The following is a 20,179-nucleotide window of genomic DNA, read 5'->3' as shown; positions in this document are numbered from 1 at the left end:
TATTTGTAAAAATCATTGCTCTAAAAAGCAAAAATGCAATTGACAATAGAGTACAATTAAATAAATCAAGTTTTTGTAGAACAGGAAAAATATATTAAAATATTCAACAGAAAAATAAACTAGGCAAATTTTATATATCTGATTAGGATAGAACATTTGCACATCCAATTAAAGTAGCCAGAGTATCAAGTTTTATATATATATATATATATAAACTGAAAATAAATATACCAACTAGGATAAAATGAGTTTTGTAATAAAACTGCCCTCTACTGTTTAAAAAATGAAGTGGAAGACGCCATTTTTAAATATGGTTTCCACCTTTGATTTAAAAGGGTAAAAAAATGCAGAAATCTTTTCATGTGGACAAATTGCACGATCTGAGTTGGCTAGATACTCTTTTGTGGTGAAAACCTTCATCTGATATGGATGCCCCCTGGTGGCAATAACATGAATTAATTCAAGGATGACAGAGGTCAACTAGAGGACTTTGAAGGACAAATGAAGGTCAAAGCAGGAAAATGGGGCAAATTAGGAAAAATTGCAATTTTCATGGAATTTTGCAGATGACCTTGAAACTGGTTGCCTAACCTACAGGTTCCACCCCTTTGTGGAATGGACTCTTCCAGTCGATTACACAATATGCTGGTTGCCTACACTCAAGGAGCAGTTTCCTTCCCTTTCTAGAATGGACTCTTCTCAACGATTGCACAATGTGCAGGTTGCCTACACTCAAGGGGTAGTTTTCACCCCCTCTAGAATGGACCCTTCCAATCTCCTTAGTCCCCTTTTAGAATGGATTCTACCGGGCAAGGGTCAATTACAGAATAGGCTGGTTGCCTCATATTAAGGGGGGAAGAAGTTTGATGACGCTTTACCTTCCCTCTGAACTAACTTTTCAAGTGGGGAAGAGCACTGTACAAAAAGATGGCGTAGGTAGCTAGTTGCAACAGGGGAATAGTTCATTTTTATAAGAGCAGATGGCAGCACATTTGAAAATTGTATTTTACAACTGGAAATACAAATGCTCCAAGAGTTTACTTCACAATTTCACTTTTAAGAGGACAGATGGCAAATGTTAACATTTTTAATGTGCTTAGCGGCTAATAAGAGGGAAAGATTATAAATTGATTTTTTTTCTTTTAATGAATACACATTATTCATAAATACTTACATTCTGAGAGAGTAACATTTCCACACAAATTTGTTGCTCAAAGAAACTTGCAGGATTCTCTTAGCGAAGATTTCTTTAGTTAACCTAATAATAATTTTACACATTCAAATAAATTTTAACCTGTCAAAAATATGTTGAAAGTTCATTTTATTGCATTCTTAGAACTTAGTACAGTTGTCCAATACTTATCCTTGCAGTAAATTTTGAACTTTTGCATTCTAAAAACTTCCTTATGTTTGGTACAATTTTAAAAATAAATGTTTCAACAAAAGTTTCTTTTTTGGTGGAGGCATCCATTAAAAAATTAAATCAAATTGAAAACTTTCTTTTAATTCTAAGGTATGCAACACTCATTATCACTTGTAAACTACCTCTCTTCACCCCCACAGTGTCTGCGGGAAGAAAAAAATGTTAAAAGGAAGGAAGTTTTTAGATCTTAAGAAGTTACTAGTGTCCAAGTATAGCAATCTTGATTCAAAGGGAGGCCTGAGTGTTCAATTAGGCAATCCTGTATTACATCCTTTTCTTGCTCTATTTTCAAGCCGGCATAACAGGATTGCCCGGCCTCACTCTGAATAAAAATGGCCGTGGTCAACCACATTTATTGTGCACTTTTGGTGAAAAACATGACACTTGATAAGGGTTACTATAGTGGTAGAATAAGAAAAAGCATATCTTCTGTAATGTTTTTTATTATCTAAGATTTACATAACTATGGATTTTGGGAAAGTTCTAAGTCACTTTAATACAAAGTATCACTTGACAAATTTCATATTTTAGTTGAAGACCCACTGGAAGTTTATTTAATACACTGCATTCAAGATTAGCATTTATGCAAAAGTGAAATTGATCAAAAGCTTTGATAATTTCCATTTTATCAAGTCTCGTAAATCCCAACCATGACGAACGTCTACAGCTATTAATTTTGATAATTTCTTCCTTTGTGCTGAAAGCTGAAAATAAATGTAATGTATGACTGAGCAGATGAATCCTGTTGCATCTATGGGTACTTCCTCATTACAGTACTTTGAAATGACTTTTCATTTGGTTATTTCAATAGATCTTTACCAAGAACTCCAAGGCTGCCATTAAAGGTGAGAGATACATGCTACCGCACAGGAAAGGTAAATTTGAATAAAGATTCTACAAGGCTAAAATACATAAAAAGATGTTTCTAAAAAATCATGCACATGCTTACGAAAAATGTTTGATACATTTAAATACTGTTCAGCAATGCATGAACTGGGCGAAAGATTTCATTCTGCTGGCTTTTCCGCTGGCGAAGTTCAATGTTCGTAGTGTGTAAACACAATTTTTGGACACACACTATACGTGTCTCAAATTGAAAAATTAGCTGAAGAATACTTTTATCTTATTTAGGTTCTTCAAAATGATAGATTGACCTTGACCCAAAAATCTGGATAAATAAAAGAAGGTTCATGTTGCGACTATTGTTTTATAGTTATCTTCACTCTTCTGGCTTCCTTCAGGTTTCTTTAATTTTCTACTCTAGGTTGGATGAAACTGAATTACTTACCCTCCTCCAGTAATATCAAATAATCAGAACCTATTAATAAATTAGCACTTTAAAAACAACACTATTTTCATTTTGTACTAAAAATACCAATATTACTGTAGTGTAGATAACCACAAAACATATATTTTTCAAATACTCAAGAAACACAATCACAAACTGCAGTCGTAAATACAAAAATTACTGATTATTTTTCGGAAATAAATTAACTGAGAAACAACTGACTAAGGTTGGTAGAAAACCTCACTTTTATAACCATTTTCCAGACCTTTTTATACATATGAAATATACTGAGGGACAATGCAGGCTGACCGTTCTAGATTCTGTCATATAGAATTAATTATCTCATAACATTTTTAACAAGCATCCAATTACATGTGTGTACTGTAAGTTGTTAAATAAAACCATGAAATCAACATTTAGTTGTTATCCATATGTAGAAGACACCTCAGCTTTGTGGTCTTATTAGATCACAAATTATTGATTAAACTGTCCAAAATAACAAGAATATTGACAAATTACTGACCAATTTATTTGCATCATATCAATAAATCCTAAAACTCGAACTAAGATTTCATTTGTTAAAAATTATTATCCAGCTCCTCCATTCCCACAGTCATACATCACACATTTTTTGGTTCATGATAAAATGAAGTTTTCATTACAGTACAAAATAATACAATAAAATAAATCATATTTTAAAAAAAATAGTGTGTAGCAGATATTGAAATGCAAAATATATGTTATCTTTACTTTCTGCTGGAAAAGTATTATAATACATGGATTCTTCTATTGTTATCTCCATATAAAATAAGATCGTAGGAAATGTGTCTGGAGGCAGTCATAGAACTTTTCGGTAATTGAGGAAATCCTTTCATCAATGTTAGGATAAATGGTAAATTATGTCTTACTTTTAGTCGAATTATGTAGAAGAAATAACAACCTCACTGGGAAGTTCTGACAGATTAGCAACATTTTTAAATTATCACAAATCATAGTCCCACAAACAAAAAAATACTGACTTTACTGACAGTATTTAAACGTATTGACAAATTACTGACAATGTTGAAAAAACTGACTCTTACTGACCTAGAGTTACCAGACATTCTCTTTTACCCGAACATGTCCTCTTTTTCAGGTTCTAAAAATGGTCTGGGCAGGTTTTTAGGAAATTGGGTAAATGTCCTCTTTTTGGGTACAGACAACTGCTTCAACTTAAGATTCATAACAAAATTTTATATTTGTAAATATTGTTAATATTGTTTCAGTGTTCACTTTCAAAGTAAGGAAACACAAGACACACTCAGTTTCAAGCGCACAGACAAGTAACTTTTCTTCCAACAAATAAAAATTATTGGACGTTTGTCTCTCTTCTGTTGTTGCTGCGTGAGGTTTTGATATCAAAGCATCTGCGACAAAGCATTTGCATTTGTGAGCCTCACATTTCTAGGTAAGAATATAAGAGATGCAGTGGCTTCATTTGACTTTCATGACATTAGTATTCAGCAAAATTATACATATTGTAATACTTCTGTAAAATATTTTGTGTAATTTAAAAAAGTCCTCTTTTCTTTAAAGTTTGTCATCTGGTAAGCCTATACTCACCATTTTCCACCCCTGCTTATGATAAACATGGGAGTGACTTTATCCTTCTGCACTAATTAAATAAACATTCTTAAATGTAATGAAAAAAAATAAACTCACTGATGCTGGTTTTGCAACATATTTTCACGGCACCTAAATTAATTCATCAATCTAATGTCCCAGAATATGTCTTCAGAAATGCATAAAATTACAAGTAAACAAACACACAGCTAAAACTACAGTTCCAAATTCACTTCACTTGCATAAAATGTAACTTCCTTCAAGCATGTCTTATTACAGTGACATATTGTGTACCAAATGGTGTCTACCAATATGCATTTTAACCCTTTCCAGACGGGGCTTAGAATATTGAGTTCTCACCAAGAGACAAGGGTTTCTTGATGTTTTAAAGAAATCCGAAAATATGTACAGTAAAACCTTGTTAATCCAGACCCCGATAAGCATGATTTTGCTTAATCCGGACAGGCAAAAGGGGGAAAAAAAAGCAGAATGCAAGGTTTTAAATGTGGCTAGAAGTCAACAAGAGAACTTCCCCCAAGAAAGGCAGTCAACCACTGATGAAATTCTGTTTCTCGCAGACTTTGTACTGTATAGTGTATTTAGGCCTATGCCCTTTAAATACACCATAATAAATGTGTTTTGTTGCTATAAACGGAGTTTTAATGCACTTTCTACTGTTCTTTTAGGTTATTTCAGTTAATCTGGACTTTCGTTAAACCAGTCAATATCTCCCCTATTAGTCTGGATTAACCTGGTTTTACTGTACTTCAGTGTGTTATTATTTAACATTTTTTCTATAACCTATAACACTTCCTCTTTCCAGATATATAATATGTTACATTTCATATAAATTTTCTCACGTTTATGAATTACTTTCTGAAACAATTTTTTTAAAGTAAAAAATAACAACATTGCATAAAGGTTACTGCAACATATTTTGAACAGTAATCTAAAATTAATTCATGAAAATAATGTAAAAACTTGCATTAGGATCAAAACCATCACTAACTGTGAAATCCGAAGCAGAATCATCGTTAAGAAATTTCCACAAACGGGATATAAATTTAAAAATGCTATTTTCTACAGTATAAACAAAAGCGCCACTTAATTTGACATGAGTACAAGTAAAATTCAGCAATGAAGAAAATGTGACATCTAGCAGTTGAAATTTGAAACAGGTGGTTACAACGCACATGCACATGAGATGAGGTGTGAATATAGTCCTTTGTCCAATCACAATGAACTTTTATGGTGAAGGATGGACTATAATGGTGGGCTATGTCTGTCGCACGTCTGGAAAGGGTTAAAAAATTCAGCAAGAATACTGATATCCCCTAAGAGCTGGATTTTGCTTTAATTTTTGTTTTAGCATCCCATTCCTGTCCCTTTTGGCTAATCCCGTTAATAAGGACGAGTAATAGTTTGGTGAAATTGAAGGAACATTCACAAAGAACACCCATGCCCTAGCTGGGATTCGAACCCAAGACCGCTGGCATCGTAGCAAGCTGTGATAACCACTCTGCAATGGTCAGCTCAAAAGCAGGATAGCAGACATGAAATACAAGTATCGGCCTAGAATTCAATATCCCTCAAATGCAAGTAATTGAAAAATATATATTATTAAAATTATGTTAATGCTAATTGTGTACACAACCTTCATTGAATCATTCAGTGTCATCTGAAATGAAAGAAAAGAACAAATGGAATACAAACTTTGCTTTCAAGTGTTTAAATACTTGTCTCGTTACAAGGATAGACATCCAATGCATAAACCATTATTATTATTCACATGCTACAGTAGTAATAATACGAGGGTGGTTTGAAAAGTTCTCGGAATCACCACCAGATGTCAGTGCTAGGAGAACGAGGTTCCCGCATAGTAATAGGCCAATCTTTATTAATAAACACGTGGCGCGTCAGTGTTCTGGGTAGAGATCTGTGGTGCGGACGTCACTTTGTAGTTGTTCCCGTGCAGTGCTTTGTGAAGATGGAAAAAATCGAGATTCGAGCGGTGATTAAGTACTTCGTAAAGGAAGGTATGAAAGCAAAGGAAATTCATGCAGATTTTCTGAACACACTGGGGGACTCTGCTCCTTCATATTCAACTGTTGCAAAGTGGACAAACGAGTTTAAATTTGGTCGGGACAGCTTAGAAGATGATCCACGTAGTGGTCGCCCAAAATGTGCTACTACCCCAGAAATTATTGAAAAAGTGCATAAATTGGTCATGGAGGATCGCCGACTGAAAGTGCGTGAAATTGCTGAAGCTATAGGAATGTCATCCGAACGGGCGTATCACATTTAAACAGTTGAATTGGATATGAGAAAATTATCTGCAAGATGGGTGCCGCGACTTTTAACACAGGACCATAAACGCGTCAGAGTGGACATTTCCGAACAATGTTTGACTCGTTTTAAGAGAAACCAAACAGATTTTTTTTTTGTGCCGGTTTGTGACGACAGATGAAACATGGGTCCACTACATACCCCAGAGACAAAACAACAGTCAAAGCAGTGGAAACATGTTGATTCACCACCACCAAAGAAAGCAAAGGCAATACGGTTGGCTGGAAAGGTAATGGCGTCAGTGTTTTGGGATGCGAAAGGGATTCTGTTGATCGATTATCTTCCCGCTGGTCAAACAATTACGGGACAATACTACGCTAATCTCCTCGACCAACTAAAGCATAAGATACGGGAAAAGAGGCCAGGTTTGGCAAGAAGGAAAATCATCTTGCATCAGGACAATGCGTGCCCTCACACAAGTGTCGTTGCCATGGCAAAAATTCATGAAATTGGTTACGAATTGTTGCCACATCCGCCTGATTTGGCTCCCTCAGACTTCCATCTTTTCCCCAAACTCAAAAGTTTCCTCGGTGGACGGAGATTCTCTTCAAAGAAGAACTAATAGCCGAAGTTGACACGTATTTCACAGGCCTGGAGGAATCTAATTTTCGAGATGGGATCAAGGCATTGGAACATCGCTGGACCAAGTGCATTAGTCTACAGGAAGACTACATTGAAAAAAAAAAAAAAATCTCTGTTGTAAGTCGTTTCTTTCTATTCCATTCCGAGAACTTTTCAAACCACCCTCGTAATATTAAAAAGACTGCCCGAACAAAAAAACTGGACTCAACTTCATAGAAGCTTTTTAAAGGAATTTATTACATTATTATTGAGTTGCTCATTCATTCTTCATAACAGTAACTGTTAACGAGTTAAAACATCCATCTCAAAATAGTTAAGTGTTACTTTTCCTTCCTGCATACTGATATGAAGTTGCAACAAACACAGCTAGTATTAATGTAAAATTTAATTAGCAATTAATACTCAATTGGCAGTATATGGGTCACAAGTGGTGAAGCGTGATCTTAAGGCAAACAATGCACTATTCCAAAAGAGGGGGGGGGGGAGTAAATAAATTATACAGCCCATTGTTCCAGTTTTTCTAGGAAAGAAAGGTAATTTTAAATAATAATAATAATATATCCCCCAACTCCTCCCTCAATGTCAATGCTTCTTAAAAATACTTGGTCACGTTACTGATATAAAATAATTTATTCGTATTACTTACAGCTTACAGTACACAATTTGAAATATCAATGTTTGTTTTGGTAAATTCACAACACACCAAACAAAAAGAACACTCACTTCAACCACTCGTTCTTCCCACACAAATGGAAAATGTTCCGAAAAGCTCAGACAGAAAAGTGATACCAACCTCGTTGTAAAAATTAATGTTCATGCGAGAGTGAAAGAACGGACTTGAAGCTGAAAATCAATTAAGCTTTGAATAATAGGTCATCACAACAGGAAGAAAATGCACCGGTTCTTTTTTTTAATAATTTATCATATTAATGAAAATAGTATTTAGAGTTTGATAGCATTTAGGACTTAATGTTTTTGCTATTTCCGGGTCTGAGAAGAGTGTTTCATTGCTCTATAAAACACCAGTTTGTTGAATTTGTTGGTAAGAATTTACAATATAGAGATATTCTGTAATTACTTTACTAGTTGTTATACTCACTAAATATGCAGTCGTACTTACGTATATGCACATAATATTTGGAAGTAGCATGTTTAAATTGCACATTGAGTTGTAGAACTTGTAAAATAACGTTGTTAAGTATCGCGATGATTCCCCAAACAAACATAGCAACCATGTTTGATGATGTGAAGAAATGACGATCAGCGTCCGTTCCGCTGTCTAGAGCAATTCTCTTTGATTCATTGCATTGGTCGTGGAAGAATGGCGGAGAGAAATGAAAAGATTGTTAATGTGCTACAGTTATATAAGTGGAGTGTAGAAGAGGATGGTCGTGGTTTGGTTAACAAATTGATGGAATTTGGTGTTCGGCGGACAGATTTCTTCATTTCTACAGAAGAAACTACTTACCGTAATAAATTCCTGTAGTATTGTCTAACATCAGGAAGGTGTTTTGTGTGAAATTCAGGTAAGTTTTCCATATCCTGGAAACGGATTTCTTCAAATTTAAAAGTTTGGGGCTAATTTGGTAGCAGGTGACTCCGGCCCATTTCTAACATGCCTTTAACAGGGAGTCTATATAAAAAACCAGGGAGCCGGAGTGGAGGCGGGGCCACGTTAGCGGTTGGGGGCAGTAGGTCAATTACCCCAGGGGCGGAGCCTAGAATCGGTGGGAAATTTGGACTCAAAAATTTCAAACGAAGATAATTTTTTAGTTTAAATTTTCCACCGATTCTGGGATGGATAGCCCCAAAAACCAGTTGCAGTTGGGTTAGGCAAACATAGTTAACATTTGTGGTTGTAGTACCAGGTGTATAAGCTTAAATCTGCTGTTTGCTCATAGATGGCGTTAGTGAGCGTATGAAGCTACCATGGGCATGCCATACCTGGTGTTTGTATGAGTTGGACATCTGCCAACACGAATCAGTGCACATCGTCAGCACGTGCAGACAACAACAGTGTGTTCCTGCCAGAAAAAGGGCATATGCGGGAAGCTCTGCTTTTCTGCTTCCATTTGAAGAAATTGGCTGCCGAATTGCATTGAATGCTTGTGGAGGCCTATGGTGACAGTGCTGTTTCGGAAACAACGTGCAGGGATTGGTTTCGTTGGTTCAAAGACGGCAATTTTTGACCTGAGCGACAAGAAGCGTGAAAATCGGCCCAGGAAGGTTGAGGACCATCAATTGTAGGCTCTTTTGGACGAGGACGATACCCAAATGCAAAAGATGCTTGCCGAGCAATTGGGTGTTACTCAAGCAGCAATTTCCATGCGTCTACATGCTATGGGAAAGGTTCAAAAGATCGAAAAATGGGTGCCGCATGAATTGACCGATCGGCAGCTGGAGAGATGCCAAAACACATGCAAAATCTTACTTGCCAGACAAAAAAGAAAGTCTTTCCTGCATTGGATTGTGACTGGCGATGAAAAGTGGATATATTTCGAGAATCCTAAACGCAAGAAATTGTGGGTTGATCCCGGCCAACCATCAACATCTTCCTCGAGACCAAATCGCTTCAGCCGGAAGACTATGCTGTGTTTGGTGGGATCAACAGGGTATCGTCTACTTTGAGCTGTTGAAACCTGGTGAAACTGTCACTGCCCACAGCTACCACCAACAACTGATCAAATTGCACCGTTCTCGGTGTGACAAAAGGCTGAATTATCAACAGAGACATGACAAGCTGATTTTCCTCCACGACAACGCCCCATCGCACACGTCAAGACTGGTCCAAAACTACTTGGAGACACACAACTGGGAGGTGCTACCCCATCCCACCTATTCACCAGACCTGGCCCCTTCCACGTACCACCTGTTTTCGTTGATGGGCCACGCCCTCGCTGAGCAGCATTTAGATTCGTATGCAGATGTCCGAAAATGGCTTGAGTCGTTTGCCTCGAAAGAGAAGGACTTTTTTTGGCGTGGTATCCACAAATTGCCCGAGCGGTGGGCAAAATGTGTAGCTCGCGAGGGCAAGTACTTAGAATAAATTTCTTGTTGCTTTCTATGAACAAACCATGTGTTTTTCTGACTTCAAAACAGCAGATTCAAGGATATACACCTGGTATATCAGGAATATGTATATTTCGTTGTGAAACGATAGATCTTGCAATAAAGAATGAGCAATTCTACATTGTTGGTTGAGATCATGGACCCCCATATTTTCCGATTTCTAGACGTGACCCTCAAATTTAATTTCAGATTTGTGGTTGTGAGGCCTACATTAGTGAAATATTAACAAAATTGGAGAATATCTCTATATTGTAAATTCGCTCCAATTTGTTTGTATGGAAACTAACGATAAATATCGTGTAAATCATTTGGTAGTTGTTAACACTGGCGTAATTTGAGATGATTGAGGGATGAGGCAGACAACAGCCAGCCAGCTGTTCTGCAGATTCCAGAGCTCTCCAGTGCTGGGGACACCATGTTTGTCTTAACCCCTGAGCGTCGACATTATTGACACAATTTGGCAACGGGCTGCTGAAAGAGTTTGCGGCCGTAAAATTTTGCGAATTAAGAGTGCGATTGAAACTAAATAGGCCACTCAACATTGAGTACATTATATATTATAAATGAGCAGTATAAGATTGAAGCAAAGTAGTACCTGTATAACTGTCACTCATCTGTGGTAGTTGGCCCTCCGTGAAGTGAAGGACGCAGTGAAATTGAAATTTAAGTGAACATAGTCATTGTCTCCATGTTACAAAATAGTTCAGTCTATCGCACCAATACAGTGGAAACGTAGAAGAGGATGAAGAAATAAGGAGAATGTGGAGAAATCATTTCGAGAAATTGCTGTTTGTGAAAAAATGAAATAAACATGAAGAAGTGAAGGAAAAAGTGAATCTCACATGAAAAGAAGTGGAGGAAGCTCTGAAGAGAGGTAGAGCACCTGGAGTAGATGAAGTGAAGTAATACTAGGAGCAGGAGTGATTGGTGTGGCAGTGGCTGTACAGAGTGTTGAAAACAGTGTGGCAAGAGAGAGAAGTGCCAAGAGATTGGACAAAGTGACTAATAGTACCCATATTCAAGAAGGGTGACAGAAAGGAATGTAAAAACTACAGAGGAATAACACTTATGTGCCACTCAGCAAAGGTGTATGAGAAAATATTAGAGAAAATAATAAGGGAAGTAACAGAGCTGAACATGAGAGAGGAACAGTATGGATTTAGAAGAAGCAGATCAACAGTAGATGTGATATTCACCATAAGGCAATTATTTATTTATTTATTGAGAAAATTTCAGATACAGCATCTAGCCATTTTATATTGAAATCAGTAACAATGAAAAGAACAAAAATAAAAAAATAACAAATTAACACAAAGGATTAACATAAATAAGCCAAGATAGCACAATTAAATATTATTTAGCAACATATTTTCTGATGCTAGACCGAAAGGCGTACTCTGTGGAAAATACATCAGCACTTGATGGGAGGTCGTTATATTGGGTGGGAAGTCTGTGGAAAAGTGATCTTTTTTGCATTTCCAGTCTAGGCTTTTCTGTGTAAAAAATGTGTTACGTGTTGTGCGCATGGACACTCAAAAGTTAAATTCCTGGATGAGCATGTTGCAACGGATTTTGCCATTGGTAATTTTGTATAAATAATTGAAATCATTCAGTAAACGGCACTGATAGGGAGTCTGTAAGTGTAGATAGGAAAGAAAATGTGGTGTTGAAAAATTGCGTAATGAGGGAACCCTATAACGTAGCCAGGAAAAAGTGAAGGACAGAATAGATTCTAGAGAGCTGAGTGGAACATGTCATGGACCAGATGGGAGAGCAGTATTCTATTATTGGGGAAATAAATGACTTGGAAGTATAAGGTGAGGGCTGAGATGTCACTAATTTCGGTGAAACGATACAGTAAACTTTAGAGGCACATTGCCTTTTTTGACGTGCCTGTAATATGTTCTTCAAATGTGAGTTTTTGGTTGAAAACAATGCCTATGGCTTTGTGAGAGGATATTGCTTTGATGTTATTGCCAAAGATGGAGTAAGATGACTTTAACAGGTTCTTATTGAGAGAGATGGTGAGAGTGCTACATTTTTCAGGAGTTAATGAAAGTTTCCATGTCAGGCAGCATGAAATGAGGAGCTAATAACAAGAAACAGAGCCACAAATGAACCAAGAATAAAGGTGAACACGGAACAGGTAAGGGTAGTGGAGAGTTCCAAATATATAGGAAGCATAATTGAGAGAAGTGGAAGAATAGATGAGGAGGTAAACAGAAGAGGACAAAGGGGTGGTGGACTCTTATCAAATTGTTCGAAGATTAATATGGGACAGGGATGTACCTATGAAATTCAAGGAAGTAATATATAACACATACTATGTGCCGATAATTATGTATGGAGCAGAGACTTGGACAATGACAGAGAGACAAAAGAAAGATGCAGGCAGTGAAAATGAAATTTTTAAGGAGTATATTGGGGAGACCAGAATGGTTAGAATAAGGAATGAGGAGATCCGACAGACAGTGGGTGTGGTGAAGTTTCAGGACAGGATAGATCAGGCAGAGGCACAGATGAGATAGTTCGGACACATGAAGAGGATGGATGCAGAAAGACTACCAGTAAGAGCTTACAATGCACAAGGCCAAAGGGGAGGCCAAGATATTGGTGGAAAGAGGAGATAGTGGATAGCGTTAGGAGAAGAGGACAAGATTGGAACACTGTGTAAAGAGAGGAATGGTGGAAGGTCAGAAGAAAATGGAGAGGATTGACTTCTATGCCGATCCAGCCAGAGGCAGGAAATGGCAAAGGATGATGATGAGTACTTGTTGGCAGAAGACAAGAGATGCATTACAAGTTCCTCTTCTTCCAATAGTTCATTCTCTTAAGATTCTTCCACCACTCTCTTTTTCTTCTTTCATGTTGCAGATTTGTCTTTGCTTTTCCTTTTCGTATTCCTGCGAAGATAAGGAAAAGCATATTTAGCATCACCATAATATAAAAAATTTAAGTACTCAAAACAGAAACTTCTGGATACACGTTGACTTTTGACAGGGTGTCTACAATTTCATGAAAACAAAATTACCTGACTTTTCCAGGTCTTTTCAGACCAAGTCATTAGGGCAATTCATGTACATATTTACACATGCAAGTGAGAAGATCACAACATTTAAGTCAAACGCCACACACAGAATTGCTGTTAAGGTAACAGCAAGGTCGACTTTAGACGAAAGCATCTTCCTTAACATTTATGCCATGACCGAAATGCTACCGTGTAAAGTCAAAAATCTTACGGTATTTCAGATGCTATGGTATATTTCATGACATTTCTCAAGAATGTAATCCACGTTACCACGTGCCCTACAAAACTCAAAAAGAGTTTCGAAATTTACTATAAGCACATGTGCTATGAAAACCCAATAACTGAGTTTCAATACATCGTATAATGGATATGCTAAATTGGAACAATCAAATACACAAACATTTCCCATTTATCCAAACCCCGAAACCACATTATCTCAAACACAAAGTTTCAGAATCACCCATCTCATCTGTAGCACTGGTTGCGATAACAGAAGGACCACGATGACCAAATAAAATTAGGCTAACTTTGCAAAGAAACCCAAATTTTAACCTTGGTTGTTTAATACGTTCATATGAGTCCAATCCAATTAATTAATATTCACTCAACATGCATTCCAAATTCACAAAGTACACCCCCTACTATAAAAATCAAAGCAAACAGACCCCTTAATTCTTTATACTATAACTGAAATAATTATGTATTCTCCTACAAGATGACAATTTACGCTGCAATTGGTGACTCACCCAGGATCCCTACTGCATCCCTCATGCATGTAAGTCAGTACCATAAATTACATTGGAAACTTAGGTTCATCAACAATAATGCCTGCCTGTGAATATCTGCAGAATGGGAAATTAAGAGACTTTAGAATCCCATTCCAAAACAGACGTTGACCATTCCCTTAGTACTATAATAACACCACTATGCTTCCAAGGCTCATTAACGAAAGCATACCCGCCGAGTGACCAATGTGACGTGCACCTTCCCCTTCTGAAATAGAATAGTGACATTACCACATATATATATCTAAGTTTATGCACTCTGAGGAACTCTAAGGTTAAATTGTAACACCAATGATTAACATGTGTTCTTTATTAGACAACAGGTAGGACAAAAGTTAACTCTTTCGGGTTTACAACCGACACTCTGTATTTCTTATAAATCCCTATACAATCATTATCAGCCAGCATACTTCACATCCATCTGTATGAAAACAAACACTATCGGTACTTTCAGTACATGGCTGTAAAGCTTTATCACATCATGCAGTGTCTTTACCTACATTGACCCTGGACTAGGGTTGCCAGGCATCCCGTATATACGGGATTGTCCCCTTTTTTTAAAGAAATGTCCCGGTATCCCCATTTGTCCTGTATTTAGCTAAAAAATAACAAATTCAAATTTTATTCTATGTTAAATAAAAACAATGTTTATACATTTTAAAAGGAAGAATAAAACGTCAATATAAGGAAAATTAACAAAATAATAATCACAAAGAATCATTTTGTTTTCATGATGTACAGGTTGTTACAAATAGATTTACGTAGCATTAGTTACACTGTAATATTGGAACACGATAGTGGGTAACAGTTTGATATAGGCAAAACACATTTCTTCAATTTTACAGGAGAAAGTACTTACGGAACTGAGTTTCTTTTGAAAGGTCGTGCAAGTGTTTTCTCCCTTCCTTTGTTCAATTTATTCGGCTGGTAAAACATGTATTTTTCGACATTAATGTCTCTGCAATGCACAAAAGCTCTTGCCTCCATTACCTTCGACTATGTGAACCAAATGTTCCGTGCGTTCAATGACGTAACCCCCGGTCAGTGTTTCCAATGATGCCATTGTTTTCCCAGAACACGACAATTTTAACTATGTTTGCCTAACCTAACAGAACCTAACCTAACCTTGCCGTGATGGTTCGTGGGGCTATCCATGCATGGTTCATGGGATAAACTGTGTGTGGGGCTGTGCGTGCATGGTTTGTGGGGTTTTGGAACCCAGAAAAAAATACAAAATCTGTAACACGAAAGTAGGAATTTTTCTGTTATGATGGTTTGAAACACTGCATACCCACAGATGATAGACAATGCTAGTCAAGATTTGCCTGCCATATTGTGTGTAACGGAAGCGAAAAAGCAACGAACAATAAATACTCGTAATGTGAAAAATTACAATTATTTCAGTGAAAAAAGCAAAATCTCGCCTCAAATAATGTTTCGCAATGCATAATAGGTAATTATAACTCCCTTAAGCCTTGTTTCCATGATTATGAAAAACTAAATATGCTGACCAAGGCAGTAATTTATTTTATTAAAAACATAAACTAACGTAACGTTTCAACCTTCTAGCAAGGTCTTCTTCAGACTCTGTATCAAGTACAAAAGTAACCAGATACCAGAATCAAGAAAATATGCATGAAAGAATGTGAAAAAGAAGGCAAAATAAATAGCCTATGGAAACAGCTGGAAAAGAATGGCTATGAGAAGCAGGATAGACTGGACATAAACAGAAGAAGTAAGAAAATGGGCAGGGGAGAATTGGCAGAGAAAGAAAAAGAGGAGAGAAGGTTTGGAATAAGGAGTATGGGGAAGACCACAGAAAAGATATGCAAAGTACTTAGGAAAGCAGGAATTAAAACTTACAGGAAGGGAGGGAGAAGCATCTTAGGAATAGCGAGGAATGCTAACAAGAAAAAGGAAAACAGAGAAGAGGAAGAAGAAGGGATTATCTACGAAGTGAAATGTAAAGAATGTCAGAGTGTGTACATAGGAGAAACGAAAAAAAAGGCTGAAAGACAGGTTGAAACAACATAGGGATGATATACGACTTAAGAGAGAGAGAAATGCAATATTTAAACACACGAGAGAAACAGGACATGACATAGAGTGGGATGAGGCTAAGCAAATAGGAAGGGAGAAGAGAATGCTAGTGAGAAAATGGAAGGAAGCCAAGGAAATAGAGAAGAAAGGCGAAGAAGACACAATGAACTGGAATGGGGGACTGAAGTTAAACAAAGAATGGAAGAAGATGTTGGAAAGAGTGGAAAGGACAAGAGAAAAAGAGGAGAGGAGAAGGAAGAAAAATGAAGGGAAAAGAGCGTGAGATTAAAAAGTCCAACCACATTCTATATGGAAGTAATTGTGTTTAGCCTTTTAGGTGAAAGTAAAGTTGGAAAGTGAAAGTCATCTGCTAGAAAGTTCCAAACAACTTTCTAAATAGTCTGGAGGGAGTAATGTTTGTGTATATATATATATTACCCTTCTTGTTGTATCTGGTTACTTTTGTACTTGATACAGAGTCTGAAGAAGACCTTGCTAGAAGGTTGAAACGTTACGTTAGTTTATGTTTTTAAAAAAATAAATTACTGCCTTGGTCAGCATATTTAGTTTTTCATAATAGGTAAGTACGAATGTAAGAAATGACGAAATGGACGAGTGAAATGTGTTTTGCCTATATCAAACTGGTAATCGATAGTGTTCTAGGGTTAACAATGTTTTGTAATGTTCAAAAATGTTATAAAAAATAAATTTAACTATATGCATGTCTATATAATCTGTCCTTTTTTTTTTTTTTTTTTTTTTTTTTTTTAGAAATCTGGCAACCCTACCCTGGACAGAATGCTTCCCTCCTTAAAGGTGAAGCTATTTTGAAAATGAACAAAGAAAAAATTGGACGGATTTCAAATTAAAATAACTATATACCGTCAAACTAACTATTAGATTCACAGAATAAGATCTCTGCCAAGGAGATATTGCCCACCTCTTCCATAAGTGAAAAGTTACATTATAATATATCATGACCTTGACCTAAATTATAATATTACATCTTTTACAAATTATATAAATGAAATTTTATACCCCTTGTGTTGATATTCGAGATTAATTAAAATAACTGTCAATTATATGTTCACTTATGACTAGTCAGTTGTGTTTTCCCAAGATGGCTACCTGACGCACTTTGGTCCCGCCCACGTTTTAGGAAAACACGTATCCGCGAATTATGGCCATAATCGGTACACTCGCATGTAGCATGTCGTGGAATGCAATGATGGTTGGTACTACTTTACTATACCAGAGACACCTATCAATGATTCATTCCGCAATTTTTTACATTGCTAATGTACTATTCTGCATTGCGGAGCATTTCTTTAGGTGAAATAATGAATTTCTAACGAAAATAATGTCTATTTCTTACATTAACGAGTACTTACTGTTGTTCGCTATTTCCCACAAACCATCCACGGGTAGCCCCAAAAACCATTGACCTTAGCCCAAAAATTCACGATAGCCCCACGAACCATCATGGGGACGAGGTATGCCTACTAGGTTAGGTTAGGTTCCATTAGCACTCCTTTCGTTCAATTTAGCATATACGGACAACATCGGCTGTCAGCAGCGGCAATAGTGTATTGTGCTCTCCTGCAGAAAGCAAATTGCGGCTGCAGCAATAGCGCGTCGGAAATAGATTTTCTTAGAAAACCACGTGCATTCGCATTAAAATGGATCAAAACTGCATTCCCGAACATCAACAAGGCTACAGAAAATGATTTGCGTAAGTACTTTCTCCTGTAAATTTGAAGAAATCCGTCTCAGGTATAGTAAAGTGTTACCGATACCGCAATGATAATTTGTTTACAAAGTTCCTCTTGCATTGCACTGGTTGCCGCTTGATTAGATGATGATTTTGGAACTTACGTATTTGGTGGGTGCGTATACCAAGCAATAGTTCACAACGGCCGAGAAAAAAATTCAAATATCTGGCATCCCAATGTGCGAATCGTATCACAATTCACTGACTTTCGTAAACATTTTGTGTTATTCCGATTAACTTGTAATCCTTCGATGAGTACGATTTCCACCGATCCCTTTCGGCTTGTGAAATTCAAACGTCCATTGTTTTTCCATGTCGTCCAACGGCAACGAGTGGCAACGAGTCGCATGATCTGTTTGGATCCGTTCCTTTTTTCCCATTCCCGGAAGCGAAATTTCTTTTTCCACATATCCCAGGACCCGCACCGGAAGTGATAATGAAATCCAGATTCCGGGGCCTCACAAAATCAGAGATGCCAACCCAGTAAAAGAAATAGCTTTAGAAAGAAGCTACGGACATATGCGAATATTCCGTTTTCTTTAAACAAAAATGAGAGTTGTTAGTTAGCAACATTGCGAGTGAAAGGCACAAGCAGATTAGGGCGGATTAGGGGCACAAGCAAACACAAATACAAACTTCGTGGCAAAGATGTCGCATTTGCTTCTGGAAATTTTTCTCTGCGACATTTGTGCAAAAACCCTACAAATAAATATAAAGAGTCATTGAATGCCAAATGAGCTCATAAATGTACAACAAATTAAGGTAATATTACATGTCAGTGGATTGCTGCAGCTTGAAATGACACCAGTATAAAGTGCTTGGAAATTTGGAGGAAGTTATTCACGTAAGAATGATTTGGTGAATTCGATTCTTTGGAAGGGAAATTGTTTCATGAAACTCACGATCTTGTTGCCGAAAGTCTGGGCTTCGAACCCTAGCCAAGGCAAGGGCAGTTTTACCGTTCTATGCTTAGAGAAAGAAGAAACTCATTTCCGTAAGTAGTTTCTTCTGTAAAAATGAAGAAATGTGTCTCCGATGTATGAAACTGTGTTTCGGTAAATGTATGTTATATCGGAGACACATTAAAATCGGATATTTTGTGTTTCGGATGGTTCGTACTTACCAATTATGTATTGGGGAACATAGTTAAAGGTGCCATTATGCTTTTTACACAAAAATAACATAGATTTTTCACATTACGAGTAATTCTTTTGGTTCCTTTCTTCCGTTGCGGAACATACAATGTGCCACGCACAGCTGTGGATCATTGCGCGTCGTGCTTGTGTTTTGTCAATTTGGAGTGAGTATGCAGTGTTTCAACCTTCTTAACCGAAAAATGCCTACTTTCGTGTTCATTATGTCATCCAAACCATTGCCGGATAGCCCCAAAAATCGTTCATGATAGCCCCACGAACCATTGACGGATAGCTCCAAAAACCATTCACGATAGCCCCACAGACCATTTCCGGCAAGGTTAGGTTAGGTAAGCATAGTTAAAAAAAATTATCATAAAAAAAGGCACCTTTGGAAACACTGGCGAGACCGCGTGACTTTCGACGCTTGCGCCATCTGCAGGTACATAATGGAAACAACAGCATAATGTTGTCGCTTTGCACAAAATGCAAGTTTATTATATCAAAAGTGCTTGTTTCTTGTTGTGCAGCATTCTACGGTGAGAAAATACCTCCATGAACTTTCCAAATGGTACAGAAACTCATTTCCGTAAGTAGTTTCTTCTGTAAAAATGAAGAAATGTGTCTCCGATATAACGGACATTTACCAAATTTTCTTTGAAAGAAACGAGAAATTCGTATCCAGGTTGGGGGAAAAAGTGACATGGTGGCACACATTTCTGCACAAATCTAGTTAAAGCAAAAAGTGCCTACGTTGATAGGTAGTTAGAGTTAGTTCTCTTAGCCCAAAGAATAATTTTTCATTGTATTTATGCTAATGGAACCTAACCTTGCAAGCATTCCTCGTCTGACATTGGAAGACAAGGTAGCAAAACTCTTGTGCGGAGAGGAAGACCCCGAAACAAATGACAGCAACTGTGTGTAAACAATATGGACGTGAACAAATGGAGAAATGCATTGCTTTTAGTAGTAGGAAAAACTTTTTTTATGCGTAGTAATATAATAGTAATCGGAAAAGTACCACCGGAAAATGGATGTAGAAGGTACGTACTTTCAGGGGATATAAATTTTGTTCGTCTATTTAGAGGAAAAAAGCAGCCCATGTACTGCAG

The sequence above is a fragment of the Lepisma saccharinum genome, chromosome 12 (assembly GCF_977018435.1).
Source record: "Lepisma saccharinum chromosome 12, izLepSacc3.1, whole genome shotgun sequence".
Lineage (NCBI taxonomy): Eukaryota > Metazoa > Arthropoda > Insecta > Zygentoma > Lepismatidae > Lepisma > Lepisma saccharinum.
The sequence above is the reverse complement of the archived record's forward strand: the minus strand, read 5'-3'. Positions refer to the sequence as shown.